Below are 16,903 nucleotides of genomic sequence, written 5' to 3' on the forward strand. Positions count from 1 at the left end.
CCAGTCAAAAAATTTCACCATAACTTTAGATGAATCAGCAAAAAAATCATTCCAATACCTTAAAGAAGTGCTATGTTCAAATGATTTTTTAGCTTTTCCGGATTTTGAAAAACCCTTCATTCTTACTACAGATGCATCAAATATAGCATTGGGAGCAGTACTTTCGCAACAAACCTCAGATGGAGAGAGACCAATTACATTTATTTCCAGGACTCTTTCCAGAACGGAAGAAAATTACGCGACTAACGAAAAAGAAATGCTAGCAGTAGTATGGGCATTACAAACTCTAAGAAATTTTATCTACGGAGCAAAACTTAAAATTTTTACCGATCACCTCCCACTAACATTTACACTTTCCTCAAAAAATAATAATGCAAAACTTAAAAGATGGAAATCATTTTTAGAAGAACATGATTATGAATTATGTTATAAACCAGGTAAAGCAAACATTGTTGCAGATGCTTTATCACGTGTTCAAATTAACTCCTTAACACCTACTCAACACTCAGCAGAAGATGATGATAACGATTATATTCTTTCAACAGAGGCACCCATTAATGTTTTCCGAAATCAACTTATATTCCGATTAACCCCTAACTCCTCCTATGAACTAACAATACCATTTCAAGGGTATAAAAGACACACCTTCTGTGCATCTGAATTTTCAAGTGACTTCATTAAACAAACTTTTAAAAAATTCCTCAATCCTAAAGTACGTAATGGTATATATTGCGATCAATCCATAATGGGAAACATTCAAGAAATTTTCAAATCAATGTATAATTCAAAAGTAATAAAAATTCGTTATTCTCAATTGAAAGTAGAAGATTTGCAAACAGAGGAACAACAATTAGAAAAAATTAAAGAAATACATAACTTTGCACATAGAAATGTTAAAGAAAATTCTATACAATTCATAAAGAAATATTATTTCCCTGGAATGCGTAAATCCATTCAAAACTTCATTCAAAATTGTGAAATTTGCAAACTAGAAAAATATGATAGAAAACCACAGAAGTTCATTCCAATTAAAACCCCAATACCTACCTATCCAGGAGAAATAGTTCACATAGATATTTTTGCCTATAATGCAAATAATATTTTTATTACATCCTTGGACAAATTTTCTAAATATTTAAAAATCAGACCTATAAAATCAAAATCAATAGCCGATATTAAAGATGTCTTGTTACAGCTTTTATATGACTGGAATCTCCCAGCAGAAATAGTAATTGATAATGAGTCTTCTTTTGTATCAAATGTTGTAGAACAATCAATATTGAATTTAGGCGTGAAAATATTTAAAACTCCGGTTAATAGGTCAGAAACAAATGGTCAAGTAGAAAGATGTCATTCAACTATACGAGAAATAGCCAGATGCATTAAATCTCTTAATCCAGATATGAGTATCACTTGCCTTGTACAACAAGCCACTTACAAATACAACAACTCTATACATAGTTTCATTAAAGATACACCGAGAAACATTTATATTGGAGAATTTTCAAATGACCATTCATTTGCAGAAAGATCAAAAATACGTGAAGAAAAAGATAGGAAAATCGCTCAACTTTTCAAAGAAAAAGAAGAGAAAATAGTCGATCAGGAATATCAGACTTATGAACCAGGAAGCATTGCATATGAAAAAAATAAAACAAATAACAAAAGAGAGAGTAGATACTATCCCATAAAAATTAAAGAAAATCATTCAACTTATATAATCGATTCTAATAACAGAAAGGTACACAAAGTTAACCTTAGGAAAACCAACTAACAAAAAAATTTACTAACATTTAACATTTTTTCTCTTTTCAGACTCGCCATTTGCGTGTCATTTACAATTGTTTATGCTAACATAAGAATACATGATATAACTAACAACCCCTTAGCAGTAATTCCATTAGGTCAAGCACGAGTCAAGACAGGAAACATAAGAATCATACACCCAATCAAGATAGATCATTTAGAACAAGTTCTCATAAACAATGATGCAGAATTAAAACACCATGTGAACGACAATCCTCTTTACAATATTATAAAATTAAAGGTTAATAAATTGCATGAAACATTTAACAAGATTAGGCCACACACGAACAGAGAACGACGATGGGATACCATTGGCACCATATGGAAGTGGATCGCAGGAACACCTGATGCTGAAGATTTACGTGTTATAAACTCCACTATTAACTCTTTGATTGAGCAAAATAATCAACAAGTACTGATTAACGACGAAATTGATAAACGCTTGTATGATATAACTAGAATTGCAAACAGCGTACTCCAACTGGAAGAAGAAAGATTTCATCAAAGATCGAATGAAATCATCCAACTAATTATCATCTCAAATCTCGATACTCTGCAAAACTATTTAGAAACACTGGAAGATGCTATTTTACTAGCAAAACATGGAATACCCAGCAGCAAACTATTATCTCTTGACGACCTGAACCAAATGGTTATGTTTTTAGCTGAGCACAACATACATGTATCATCTACCGAAGAAATGTTGATAAGATCCACAGCTCAGGTAACAATGAACAAAACACATATCATATATATGTTGAAATACCCATTTGAATCCAAACATACTTTTGAATACAATTATATTGATTCAATTAGAAAAAATGACAAAAGAATTCTCTTGCATCACAACTATATACTGAAGAACAACACTCATGTATTTGAATCGTCACAGCCCTGCGAACAAATAGATAATGGCAATTATCTTTGTGACAGCATACTCCTAGAACCATCAAGTAAGTGTATTCAAAAACTAGTACATGGATATCATTCCGATTGTACTTATGAAAAAGTATATTCCGATGGAATAATTAAACGGATTCATGATGCCGTTATACTTATTAACAATGCCACAGTCAGAATTTCATCGAGTTGCAACAATGACACACAATTTCTCACAGGCTCATATATAATACATTTTGAAAAATGCAACATGTTATTGTTTAACACAGGAAAACATCGAATGTCAGCGCAAGTGTCAAGCAGTGACATTTGACCCACGTTACTGCTCGACTGTGGGACTGCTCGACTAACGATGAGGATCGCAAGCCCGCGAATTTGCAATGGTGGAAAAGCCATAAAAGGGAAATTTGGGAAAGCACTTTCTTTTTCTCGTCATCACCGCGGAACCAGAAGCAGTGGAATTTTTTTAACCACTTTGTTATAAGTAAATTTACAGTACCACCGTTACGTACTGCGTTAATAGAATTCAATAAAGTGAAGTTAAGAGAACCTAACTAACGTCGCGAGTGAATCATTTCGGGAAAAAAAATATCACCGGACGTTGCTAACGCAACATTTTAAAAAAATTCCACGTTTGGAAATTTTACGCGTTTACGCGAGTGCGTGAGTGAACCGTGTCGCAAGACAGTTGAGGCCGCGAAACACCTAGGAACGCGACCAACAGACGATACGTCGGACGGCGAGAGAATAGTTGAGGTGTACGTTACACATTACACCAACATACGCAATTTCTCACTATGGAACACGAGCACGAATTGAAAGCACCTCCAGCGGTAGCACAAACGAACGAGTCTCAGCAACCTGAAACGGGAGCACTGGATCATAGGCCACTTGCACCGGCCGCGGATTCACTTCACTTCCGATCGTTCGCGCCGACTGGACAAGATTGGACGGTTAACTCGTCTTTGGAGATCGTTGACCGCGCAAGGTCATCGACCCCGAACGCACCATTAGGTGCAGGATTGTTGCTGAGGGGACCGCAGCAACGGTTGACTTCGGAGGTTCGCGAAGCCCCTGCATCGCGGTACACACCGCTTGCAAACTCTACTGTGGCAGACCTGGGGACTTTACATCGCTCATCCTCGGAAACCGTGCCACGGTTAGCGCACCTACCGACCACTGCGGACGTACAACAACCAGCGCCATCGCAGGGAGGCGTTTCTGCAGGAACCGTGCCGCGGGTGGCGGACGGTGCATCTGGAGCGGCCATCGAGGACATGGAACTACCACCGCAAGCGCAGGACGGCGCTTCTGCGGGAACCGTACTGCGGACGGCGGTCGGCGCATCTGGGGCAGCCATTTCGAACGTTCATCAGCCGACGCCATCGCAAACCGGCACACCCGGGAGGACGATGGCGGACAAGCTTGCGGAGTCGAGCGAAGCTGTTGCCGCCTTGGAACTTCGGATGCGAAATTTGACTCGACGAAAGCTGGAGCTTGAGAGACGAGAGCTGGAGTTTGAAGAGCAGCTGATCTTGGCTGAATCGAAGAGGATCGGCGATGGCTTCATCAGCATGATTGACGACGAAGGTGAGTCAAACAAAATGGTTGATTGGTCGAGACGTGGGGATAGTGAGGGGCATAGTTCACATCATCCGAATGTGTCACCTTCTTCATCGCGTACTGTGCCTCCAGGAAACGCACAACAGGGAAATGATTCAGTGGTCAGTCAGCAGCGTCAGCCTAGAAGTGGAGAATATTTAAATATTGCTGATGGGGCGGTTGATACTTACCCGTTCCGTAACAGCATCGGAACCACGTTGATGAATGTCAACCAGAGTCAAATTCTGGCTCGAAAGGCAAGCTGCAAGGAGTTACCGTATTTTTCCGGCAAACCCGAGGAGTGGCCCATTTTTATCGCCACATATGAAACCTCGACAGCTGCTTGTGGGTACTCCGATGAAAAGAACACTTTAAGACTGCAGCGGGCGCTTAAAGGCAAAGCTCTTGAAGCCGTTCAACCATGTTTGCTTCATGCCTCTAACCTTACTAGTGTGATAGAGACGCTGCGCATGTTATACGGTCGCCCGGAGATAATTGTGCATTCGTTAATCCACCGCATACATCAAATGCCTGCACCACGAATCGAGCGCTTGGAAACTGTAATCGATTTTGGGATGGCGGTCCGAAATATGTGTGCCACTATAACCGCTTCGGGGCTAGAAGAATATAAGTGCAACGTGGCATTAATGCACGAGTTGGTAGAAAAGTTGCCTCATGCGCTTCGGCTAGACTGGGCACGACACCGTATGCAATCGAGCTCCGCGACACTCTCGGAGTTTGGCAAGTGGATAGAAACCCAAGTTAAGGCAGCTAGTCTGATAACTTTGCCATCCCTAGAATTCAGGCCAGAGAGAAAAGTCGACCATAAGAGTAGAACGCATCACATGAACATACATAACGCTACGGGGTTGGTTAGTGAAGGAAGTCAAATTTGTCTACTGTGTGAGGCCACTTGTGTTGACCTTTCGCAGTGTGAGCAGTTCAACAGACTAAATGTGAATGATCGATGGGCAACTATACGCAGACTGAATGCTTGTCGGAAGTGTCTGAAAATACACACCTACGGCTGCAAAGGGAAAAAGGCTTGCGGGAAAAATGGTTGCGAGTACCTGCACCACGAACTATTACACAATCCCGAGCGCCATTCAAAACCAAACGAGTACGCGGTTGCCACAGCATCACTGAACGCGCATTCTGAGGTTACCGGTGATGTATTTTTAAAATACATCCCTGTAATAGTTTACGGGCGAGACAAGGCCATCACGACCTTTGCCTTTTTTGACAGTGGATCTACCGGTACCTTCATCGAGCATAGCCTAATTGAGGAACTCGGTCTGGAAGGACAGCCCCATCCTCTGTGCCTGAAGTGGACAGGTAACTCGGAACGCGACGAAACGGGTTCAATTCGCGTGTCACTTTTGGAGATTTCAGGAGTCGGGCAAAACAGCAGTGTACATATTATTCCAAAGGTGCACACGGTGCAAAGCCTTTCTCTACCAGCCCAGACTCTGGCAGTGACACAACTGACTAAACAGTACGCGCATCTACAGGGTTTGCCAATTCATGCGTACGAAAACGCTAGGCCTCGATTGCTCATTGGTATCGACAACCATCATTTGGTTCGACCGACTCGTTACGCGGAAGGTGGGAAATATGAGCCCGTTGCGGCAAAGACGTCATTGGGATGGATCGTATATGGCCCACGTAACAAGAACTCCAACAATGTTAACATACAAGCAATACATACCATCCACATATGCAACTGCGGCGCAGATGCAGAGGCCAATCTGGACGCAGCGGTAAAAAACTTTTTTACGCTCGAATCGCTCGGTATCGTCAAACCGTTGGAAACACTTCGTTCAAAGGATGATGAGCGAGCGTTGGGGATTCTCAACGCGGAATCGAAATTCAACGGAAAGCATTATGAATCCGGATTGCTGTGGCGTTTCGACGATGTTAAGTTGCCATGCTCTCGTGACATGGCTATGAGAAGATACAAATGCCTGCAAAAAAGAATGTCGAAAGATTCTGTATTAGCTAAGGCAGTCATTGAGAAAATGAGGGACTATGAAAGGCAGGGTTATATACGACGATTATCGCCTGAAGAACTGTCGATGAAAGGTTCCCGAGATTGGTTTCTGCCCATATTTCCGGTTTTCAATGCGAACAAACCAGGCAAGGTTCGAGTAGTTTTCGACGCAGCGGCGAAGGTTCAGGGTGTTAGCCTCAACACATATTTACTAAATGGACCAGATCTGTTGGCAGGGCTTCTATCCGTATTATATAAATTCCGTGAGCATCGTGTGGCCATAGTTGGGGATATTAAGGAAATGTTTTTCCAAGTCCGTATGAAACCAGATGATCAACGATCCCAGATGATTTTATGGAACGAGAACGACTTTACAGGTAGCGAACCGGATGTCTATGCAGTTGCTGTTATGACTTTCGGTGCTGCGTGTTCGCCGAGTACCGCACAGTTCATTAAAAATTTGAACGCAGACCGTTTTGCTGACAAATATTCACGGGCTGTAAAATGCATAAAGGAAGAACATTATGTAGACGATCTTTTGGCCAGCGCTGAAACTGACGAAGAAATCATCACGTTAGCTGAACAAGTCCGGCATATCCATGCTGAAGGTGGTTTCGAAATCCGAAACTGGCTGTCTAACTCACATCGTGTGACATCTCACCTACAACGCGAGGCATCACCCGAAGACAAGATAAACATGTGCTCCGATGATCGCACCGAAAAGGTTTTGGGTATGTGGTGGGATACGTTAACCGACACATTTACTTTCAAACTATCCCCCAAACACGATATACAGCTGCTATCTGGAGGACGGATGCCAACAAAACGCGACGTTCTGCGAACAGTGATGGCGATTTACGATCCAATGGGAATCATCGCGAATTTTCTCATGTACGTAAAAATTCTTATGCAGGAAATTTGGCGTGCTGGCCTTGGATGGGATGATGTGTTGTCCGGTCGACTAGCCGAAAAATGGAGCGTTTGGGTTGCGGTATTGCCGACTATTTCACAAGTACGTGTTCCTAGGTGTTATCGTCAGTTCACTTCGGTAAATGCAAAAATACAGCTTCATGTATTCTGCGATGCCAGCGAGAACGGGATGGCTGCAGTGGCGTTTTTCCGTTTCAACGATGGGGGTATTATCGAATGCTCTCTGGTGGGTGCCAAAACTCGCGTAGCTCCGATTAAGTTTGTATCCATCCCGCGCCTAGAACTACAGGCCGCAGTCATCGGAGCCCGCTTTGCTGCAGCGATTATCGCCCAACACCGAATAGCCATCGAACGCATTTTCTACTGGACCGATTCACGTGACGTGATATGCTGGATGCGGTCTGATCATCGCCGATTTAGTCAGTTCGTTGCTTTCCGAGTAGGCGAACTCCTGGAGACGACTTCTGTGCATGAGTGGCGCTGGCTATCAACAAAGTTAAACGTAGCTGATGATGGAACGAAGTGGCAGAAGGTACCAACTGCAGATCCCGATAGTCGCTGGTTCCGCGGACCGGACTTCTTGTGGAAGCCCGAGTGTGAGTGGCCAGTTCCCGAACAATATCCCACCGACACGAAGGAAGAGTTACGGCTACACATGATGCATCATAACACAAACACGAAGCCATGGATTCAGCTCGAGCGTTTTTCATCCTGGAATCGCTTGTTAAGGTCAGTAGTGTACGTCTTACGATTTGTCTCCTTTATCGTTTCTAAGAGAACGGCTAGAACAACAGGACCGCTAACACAAGGCGAGCTTGAAAAAGCAGAATATGCCATTCTTCGCTTGGCACAGAGGGATGCCTTTTCACAGGAGATACGACGATTAACCGACGCACGTGACGCAAGCGAACAACGTTGCACATGGAAATCCGTTTTGCCGAAGACGAGCATACTTGCAAAGCTGTCCCCCGAGGTCGATGACAACGGAGTACTGAGAATGCGCGGACGCCTGACCAATTGTCCTTGGGTTAGCGAATCTACCAAGCGGCCCGTGATCCTGCCACGACAACACCAGGTGACAGCACTAATTTTAGCAGATTTTCATCGTAGGTTCCAGCATATAAACCATCACGCGGCAATAAATGCGATACGAAGCAAGCTATACATACCGAGACTGCAAGCCGAATTCAATCGTATCCGTAGGACATGTCAGCACTGCAAAAACCGTGATGCCAAGCCAGAGCCTCCAGAGATGGGGAACCTTCCCTCCGAGCGTCTTGCTGCTTATCAGAAGCCGTTCTCATTCACGGGCGTCGACTATTTTGGCCCGGTAACCGTAGCAGTTGGTCGACGAGTCGAAAAACGTTGGGGCGTTCTCTTCACCTGCCTCACCACCAGGGGCATCCATCTAGAGGCTGCGCACTCCCTGACCACATCATCATGCATCTTAGCTATACGTCGTTTCATCGCTAGGCGTGGGCAACCTTTGGAATTCATCAGCGACAACGGTACGAACTTCGTCGGTGCATCGCGAGAGCATGCTGAGGCCTGGGAAGCGATAGACAAACAGCGTTTAGCGGAGGAGTTTACAACACCGCGTCTCGCGTGGAAATTTATCCCACCTGGTGGACCACACTTTGGAGGCTGCTGGGAACGACTAGTGCGATCCGTCAAGAAGGCGATGAGCGAAATACGGATGTCTCGGCTACCAACCGACGAAGTGTTAACGACGGCATTAACGGAGATCGAAGCGATGCTTAATTCTCGCCCTCTTACACAGGTACCACTTGACAGCGAATCCGAGCTTCCTTTAACCCCGAACCACTTTCTGCTAGGGACAGCTAACGGAGAGGCACCGAAAACAGTATTCAGTGACGACATCGCTACCCTAAAAACCACATGGAAGGTATCAGAGGTTATGGCCAATCTCTTCTGGAAGAAGTGGGTAGCATACTACTTACCGACCTTAACGCGCAGAGTTAAGTGGCATCATCAGGTTCGTCCGATTAAGGAGGGCGACATTGTAGTGATCGTGGATCCAAACCTTCCCCGAAACACTTGGCCCAAGGGACGGGTAGTGGCGGTCATCCAGTCGAAGGACGGGCAAGTCCGGCGCGCAACCGTAGCTACAAGCACCGGAATCTACGAACGGCCGGCCACGAAGATAGCCGTGTTGGATGTACAACAGGAAAATAATACTTACCCACCGGAGACCAACAGTCAACAGCACTAAGAATAACCCACGAAATGGTAAGCGAAAACACATGGTCACGACACAACAACAATAACGAACTGAAGAGTCAAGAGCTTCCGGGCAATTGACTGGGCGGGAGAATGTTATTGTTTAACACAGGAAAACATCGAATGTCAGCGCAAGTGTCAAGCAGTGACATTTGACCCACGTTACTGCTCGACTGTGGGACTGCTCGACTAACGATGAGGATCGCAAGCCCGCGAATTTGCAATGGTGGAAAAGCCATAAAAGGGAAATTTGGGAAAGCACTTTCTTTTTCTCGTCATCACCGCGGAACCAGAAGCAGTGGAATTTTTTTAACCACTTTGTTATAAGTAAATTTACAGTACCACCGTTACGTACTGCGTTAATAGAATTCAATAAAGTGAAGTTAAGAGAACCTAACTAACGTCGCGAGTGAATCATTTCGGGAAAAAAAATATCACCGGACGTTGCTAACGCAACACAACATCTACATCAACGGAGAAGAATTTCCAAACCTGGAAATAACAATACCAAACAAAGCATTTCAACCAACACTGGGGTTAATAGCAACCGAAACCGACGTCATCGACATACCACCATCAAAATATCTAAACAATCTAACCATTGATCATAGAGAAATATTGAAAAAAATCAAACTAGAGAACAAGTTTTTGTCATGGAAAGTTAATTTGTTTGGATCAATAAGTGGTTCAATTGTATTCATTGTGTTTATCGTAATAGCCGTATTGATAAATATTTACAGATATCAAAGCCTGAGGTTCATATTACCATCTGCATCAAGAGAAACAACATAAAGTAAACGAGAGCATATAGAAACTTCGAGGACAAAGTCATTTAAGAGGAGAGGAGTTAACACGACATCACAGCACCGAAACCAAAACACCAGCACCGAAACAATGCAACACCATTCATAGCGAAGTATGCTATGACCAACAAAGTAATCATCGGAACCAGAACCAGCATCAACATCGTATCAACATCTGGCCAAATCAAACCTCTAATAAATAACCGTAGCATAAACATAGTAACCATAACATAAACAATGAAAAGTAGGGAACCGAACAATATATAACATGAAATCAGGAAATATTAGCCAGTTCTAACCAACATCATGAACTAAGAATATGTGCGCGACGAATTGAAAAAAATAAAATTATTTTTTTATACAATTCTAACGCATGTGTTCTTAACTTACATTCTATCACTCCTTTATTACCCATTTTTGTGTTTTTATCGTAAATTTCATGAAAAATACAACAAACAACGTTTTACCGGTCAAAATGTAAACAATGATGAAATGTCATTCGAACGCGCTACCGCGGAAACGCAGAAATGTTCATGCTGGACATCTCTGCGGAACTGTTCTACTGTTATACGCGTTTGAACGCGGGCGTGGAAAACGCGCGTCGTGTATTTGCGGCCTAATATGGCCAACCCACCGGAGAATGGCGAGCTTAATACGCTGTACGACAGTGAGGTCGCGGAACATCTCGTATAGCTCGTCATTATAGCGGCTCCTCCATTGTCCTTCCACACATACGGGGCCAAGTATCCTTCTGAGCATCTTCCTCTCGAACGCGGCTAAGAGGGTTTCGTCAGATTTGGACAGTGTCCATGTCTCAGAGGCGTATGTGAGTACTGGTACTATATAGGTACTATATAGTCCCAGCTTCGTCCGTCGCGACAGGTTCTTTGAGGTGAACTGCTTTTTCAGGCTGTAGAATGACCGGTTGGCAGCCAGCGGTGCGCGCAACTCAGCTTCCATGCTATTGTCGTTGCTGACCTTTGACCCAAGATAGGTGAATTCTGGGACGATTTCAAAAGTGCGTTCACCTATCTGCACGTCATACCTACGTAGATTCTGATTATTTATTCGTAGGCCCGCTGATGTTGCCACCATCAGTTTGGTCTTTGCCTCGTTTATCTGCAATCCGAGGCTCTCTGCCGCCTGCTCGATACCTTGGTAGGCTTCTGCTACATAGGAGAGCTGCAGACCAATGATGTCTATATCATCAGCGTATGCCAGGATCTGGGTTGACTTATAGAAGATGGTTCCCGTAGTCTCCACCCTTGAGTCACGGATGGCCCTCTCTAGCGCCAGGTTGAATAAGAGACAAGCAAGCCCGTCTCCCTGGCGCAGACCTTTGGTGGTAGCAAAAGGTCCAGAGAATTTTCCATCCACCCTCACCTGGCAAGAGACGTTGGCCATAGTCATTCTAACTAGCCTTATCAGTTTGGCCGGGATTCGAAAAGAGCTCATAGCGTCATACAGTTTTACCCTGGCTATGCTCTCATATGCGGTTTTGAAGTCAATGAAGAGATGGTATGTGTCGTGTCTGTATTCAGCTATCTTCTCCAAGATCTGCCGCATGGTGAAGATCTGATCAGTGGTTTATTTTTCGTTTCGGAATCCTCTTTGATAGTTTCCTACTATCTCTTCGACGTGCAGGACAAGGCGATCCTGGAGGATCAGGGAGAATATTTTATAGGCGGTATTCAACACCGTAATACCCCTGTAGTTGTTGCAGTCCAACCTATCTCCCTTCTTGTATATGGGGTAGATGATGCCGAGATTCCAATCACAAGGCATCGATTCGCTATCCCACACCTCAGTAACAATTTGATGAATCTCGTTTTCTAGTCGTGCACCTCCATTCTTGACAGGTTCGGCTGCAATTCGGTCAGTTCCGGGTGCCTTGTTATTTTTCAGCCGACGGATAGCCTTTCGTGTTTCTTCTACGCTAGGTGGCAGTAGCATGACACTATCTGCTAGTGGCGCTTCTAGCTATTCGTTAAACTGGTCGTTGAGTAATTCATCAAAGTACTGAGCCCACCGCGAGAGGACCTCTGGCTGGTTACTAACCAGATCTCCATCCTTGTTGCGACAGCAGGTAACCTTAGGTACAACGTTATTTCGGTGACCTGCTATCGCTTGGTAAAACTTTCGTGTCGGTCCGTACGCCTCTCTGGTTTGCTCGAGTTCCCGCATGTTTTGCTCGTCCAAATCATGCTTCTTGAAGCGGTGAACTCGTTTCTCTTCGCGTCTAAGCCTTGAATATTCCTCTGCGCATGCCCGCATTCTATGCCGTTGCTGCATTGCTCGGTATGCAGTATTCTTATGTTCGGTCACTTGTCTGCATTCATCGTCGAACCAGCCAGATTTGGTGTTGCCACGACGTGGTGGGAGTATATTTCTTGCACAGTTTATAATTTTTGTTTTTAGACTGTTCCACCTCTCGCTCGTAGTTTCATATCTGTTTTCTGGTAGTAGAGACTCTTCTAAAGCGGCTTTGAATTCCTGTTGGACAGTAATGTCCCTAAGAGAGTCCGTGTTGAGCCGAGGCTGCGTGTTTTCTCCGCCCCCATTGGCGCGGGGGCGGGCGATTCTACAACGTATCACTAAGCCAACCAAGTAGTGATCGGAATCGATATTGGCTCCTCGATAAGTTCTGACGTTTAACAGGCTCGACTGTCGTCGGCGGCTTACTAACACGTGGTCGATCTGGTTGAAGGATTCTCTACCCGGGTGCGCCCTTGTTATCTTGTGGATTTTCTTGCGCGCAAATTTGGTACTTCCTACAATAAGATTGTTTGCTACGGCGAACTGGACCAATCTACTACCATTATCGTTACTGTGCTCATGCAGACTGTGACTGCCAGTGTATTGGCGGTACATTGGCTCCCTACTGACTTTTAAGTTGAAGTCCCCCAGGATGATTATGAGGTCATGCCTGGGGCACGCATCTACGATTCTAGCGAGGCGGCCGTAAAAAAGATCCTTCTCCTCTTCCTCTTTCTCTTGGGTAGGGGCGTGAACGTTTATGAGGCTTGTTGGAAAAGTTCCGCCTGATTGTCACAGCTTGAAAAATCTCTTCACCTTGGCAGAACGGGCTGTCACAGCGATCTGAACTTTTGACAGCCGAAAACTACACGCGGTGCAAGCGGCACCACATCTCTCGCTCGCGATTTGGACTTTCTACCGAACGGACGTACAGTGAAGAAATAAAGAACTATTAAATGTTACACATTAAATCAAAGGCCTCAGTTAATTTAATATTACGTCCAACCATATACCTGATGCTGCCGACATTCCTCTTCCTGTTCTGTCTGAAGCTGACATTGCCTCGGCTATCAACGAGTTGAAGCTTTCATTCGTTACTGGGCCTGACGCTATACCCAGTGCTATTTTCAAACGCTGCAGATATGCTTTAACTCCTGTCTTGACCACATTTTTCAACAAGTCTTTGCAGCAGAAACGCTTCCCTCAAGCATGGAAATCTTCATTCATGTTCCCGGTTTACAAAAATGGAAATAGAAATGACATATGTAATTACCGTGGTATTTATATGTTATGTGCAGTCAGCAAAATTTTTGAGATCACCATTTCGAAACACCTATCAAGTGGTTTTAAAAATATAATCTCCAATGATCAGCACGGCTTTCTACCCAACCGCTCAATTGAAACAAACCTTCTCTCTTTATTGAGCACCTGCTATCCTGCAATGGACAATGGTAAACAGGTAGACGTAATCTACACCGACTTCAGTGCTGCCTTTGACTCCGTAAATCACTCAATGCTAATTTCAAAACTATCAAGCTACGAAGTAAATGGGGCGCTAGTTCATTGGCTCTCCTGTTATTTAAGTGATAGGCATATAACAGTGAATATTCCCTCCTCTATATCTGCACCATTCACCAACACGTCCGGGGTTCCACAAGGCAGTGTTCTCGGACCTATTCTTTTCAACATTTTCAGAAACGATGTTATTTATGTTATACCAGATTGCGAAAAATTGTTTTATGCAGATGATATGAAAATGTTTCTACCGATATCAGATCAAACCGATTGTTTTACTCTTGAAAACTGCTTTACTCGATTTAACTCATGGTGTAATTCAAATTTTATGCGTCTCAACATATCTAAATGCTCTGTTATATCCTATACTAGAAAAAGAACCCCCATTGTTTACGATTATAAAATTGATGATAGATCAGTGCCGCGTAAAAATGTGATTTGCGATTTAGGCGTTCATTTAGACAGCAGACTAACGTTACAGAACCACTATGAAGCAATACTTTCAAAAGCCTTCCGTTTGTTAGGATTCATTTTGCGTGTTGCGAAAGACTTCAAAGATCCATTCAGTATAAAAGCTCTGTATTGTGCAATTGTCCGTCCTACCTTAGAATTCGCTAGTATTATTTTGACTCCGACACAGCAATATTTAATAGATAGGCTAGAATCGGTTCAACGCAAGCTCACTCGTTCATTGTTTTACAGTCTTCCGTGGTCTCGTAATTGTGTTTGTCCCTCTTACCGTACAAGGTGCCTGTTATTTGGACTAGAACCTCTGCAACATAGAAGAAAGACGGCACAGTGCTTATTTATACACAAACTTGTTAGCGGATCTTTAGACGCCCCGTCAATTCTGAGTAAATTGAACTTTCAGGCCCCCAGTAGAATGTTAAGAACCAGGACATTATTTAACATAGAATTCAGATCGACTAATTTTGGATCTAACGATCCTTTATTAAAAATGATAAGTGCCTATAACTCGCTAGGAAACAATGTTGACTTGAACTCAAACTTAAACAATTTACGGACCTTTTTACATAGCTTAGTATAACACTTCCACAGTTTATGTTGTTTTTTATTTTTATTTGGTTGATTGACAGTTAAACTTGTTATGTTTTTTTATGCGTTTTTGTTAGCACTGTTCTTTAGCATTAACTATAGAAATAAGTATGTTATGTAAGCTTATGCCAGCTGGATAACTTTCGGAATAAATAATAATAATAATCAACAAGGCTTATATTAAAGAATTTGCCTCACATGCGCAGGGTGCATAGCCTACCATTTATAGTGAAACGACTAAACTACTTTTTCGGAAACGCACGGCACTACTTCTATTATTAAATAAAATCAATGTTTCTACTGCAACACTTTATTAACTTCCACTTAAATCCACCACCAGAATAAGAATGAGTCCACGAAAAATGTTCGCGTCTTCCTCAACCGCCATCGCTCCGCCGAACCTCCGATCCACGAACCCCGCACAGTAGCCGTCGATTTTGAAATGGCCGCCTTAAGACGCATCTACACGTATTTTATAGATATCTACATCTAAACGAAGCTTATCTGATCGATATTTTCTTATCGTAGCGGCCGAGGTTGCTACATGTTGTCATAACCATCGAAATGTCAACATCACCAAATGGACCAACCTGGTAGCGGTTGGCTGACAGCGGCTGTCAACAGGGGGAACGGGAAAAAAGTGCGCCACTGGAGCAGCGTCGGGAGAAGCGTACAAACGGAAAAGATACAGAAGTACAAATATACGAGTGAAATACAACAAATTGGCGACGAGGAAGTACGAAAACCACGTTATTATACCTAAGCAAACTAAGTGTTGTGACGAGTAGAAAACGCCCTTAGGCACTCAGGAGCTGCGCGCCTCGGAACGTGAGTGTGTTCGGGTTTAGCCAGGGATCGTGAGGACACTCTCGGATAAGCGGTCAAGCAAGTAGGAACGCGATTAGGAAGTAAGCGGAATAAAAAGTATCCTGTTAGCTGTATGAGTAAACGCGTGTTGTTTTAACGTTTTATATTACGAACCACCCGAAAACGTAACAGTGGCGACGAGTGATAAAAAAGCGATGTTAAAAGAAAATTGTGTGTGTATGTGAACATTAACATTATTCCGTGATAAAATTGGTGTTTAAGACAAATATAGCAGCGAGTGAATTGTACGAGAAAAAAAAAGAACTATCAGTGAAAGAAGTATTGAGTGAAGAAAAGTGGACAAAATTCCGTCTAAACGCATGCGCAGGAGAATGAATCCAAGTGGCAGCGAATCATCGGAAGAGGAGCAACGACGGCTTTCGCAAATGTTTTGGCAGCAGAGCGCAGCAGCCGTACACCAGCCTGCAAGCGGATCGTCCAGTGCGTTCGTGTTGGGGTCATTGGACCAGCAAGCGCGCGGTCAAGTGGCGTCAGTGCAGAATCCGCCATCGCTTGTAACAGCGCCGGCACAAAACGCGGGGGTGCCGCCATCGCTGAGTGCTGCTCCCGGGCAGAATGCGACGATATCGCCATCGCATAATACGGGACAAACGCTTTCTTCCCAACCACAAAATGCTTCGTCACCCGATCTAATGCAGATGATTTTACAATTGCAGATACAAATGAACCAGTTGATGATGCAGAAACAACACCAGCCAGAGCGTCAATCTGTGTCCGTTCCAGTGCTTAATCCGGAGCAAATACTGGATTCGTTAAGTTCCCATGTAAGAGAATTTCAGTATGACGAGGAAGCTAAAATTACTTTTGCGGCTTGGTATGCACGATATGAAGATTTTTTCGCAAAAGATGCATCGAGGTTGGAAGATGAAGCGAAAGTGCGTTTGTTAGTCAGAAAGTTAGGTGCTGCGGAGTATAA

Source organism: Anopheles coluzzii, chromosome X (assembly GCF_943734685.1).
Source record: "Anopheles coluzzii chromosome X, AcolN3, whole genome shotgun sequence".
Lineage (NCBI taxonomy): Eukaryota > Metazoa > Arthropoda > Insecta > Diptera > Culicidae > Anopheles > Anopheles coluzzii.